The sequence below is a fragment of the Mandrillus leucophaeus genome, unplaced genomic scaffold, assembly GCF_000951045.1.
Source record: "Mandrillus leucophaeus isolate KB7577 unplaced genomic scaffold, Mleu.le_1.0 Scaffold606, whole genome shotgun sequence".
Lineage (NCBI taxonomy): Eukaryota > Metazoa > Chordata > Mammalia > Primates > Cercopithecidae > Mandrillus > Mandrillus leucophaeus.
Genome location: NW_012106542.1, coordinates 845,594 through 846,567, shown reverse-complemented (window position 1 = coordinate 846,567; position 974 = coordinate 845,594).

Below are 974 nucleotides of genomic sequence, written 5' to 3'. Positions count from 1 at the left end.
ATAAAGAAAAAATACTTTTTATTTCAATATGAATGATTATAAAATCCACATTATCTATAAAAAATCTGAAATAATAAGTAAATATAGCAATATTACAGGAAGCATGTCATTTAATATAAAAACCACTCACTTCTCTACATACTGCAATAAAAATTAGAATTTGAAATTTAAAATATACCATTTATAATACACACCAAAAAAAATTTAACTGTAAATCTAATAAATTCTGTATAAGATCTCATACAGAAAACTATAGAAATTATGGAAGAAATCAAAGACTGTCTAAATAAATACAGATACATTTTATTGATTAGATGACTCAATTTGGTTAAATATATTAATTCTCCACAACTTGATCTCTAGATTCAATGCAATTTCTACAAAATCCCAGCATGCTACCCTATAGATAGCAACAAATTGGCTCCAAAGTTCATATGGAAAACAAAAATCTGAAGTAGCCTACAAGTCAATGAAAAACAAAGTTGGAGTACTCACACTCTCTGATTTCAGCACTTGCATAAAGTGACAGTAATCAAGACAACATGGTTTTACAAGAGAATGGGCATAAAGATCAATGGAATTGAATAGAGAGTACAAAAGTACACCCACACAAATATGATAAGCTAGTTTTTAACAAAGGTGCAAACAATTTCAATGGAGAATAAATAGTTTGTTCAGCAAGATGTGCTGGAACAAAGAGATGTATTTAGCACACATCATATACCTTTCAAAAAAAAAACTAAAATTGATCTAAGAACTTAGACATAAAATTAAAATGAAAAAACTATAAAATGTATTGATGAAAACTTAGGTGATCATGGGTCTGGTGATGGCTTTGACATAACCATAAAAGCATGACCTGGCCAGGCACGGTGGCTCACGCCTGTAATCCCAGCACTTTGGGAGGCCAAGGTGGGCGGATCAAACCCCATCTCTACCAAAAATACAAAAAATGAGCCGGGTTTGGTGGCTGG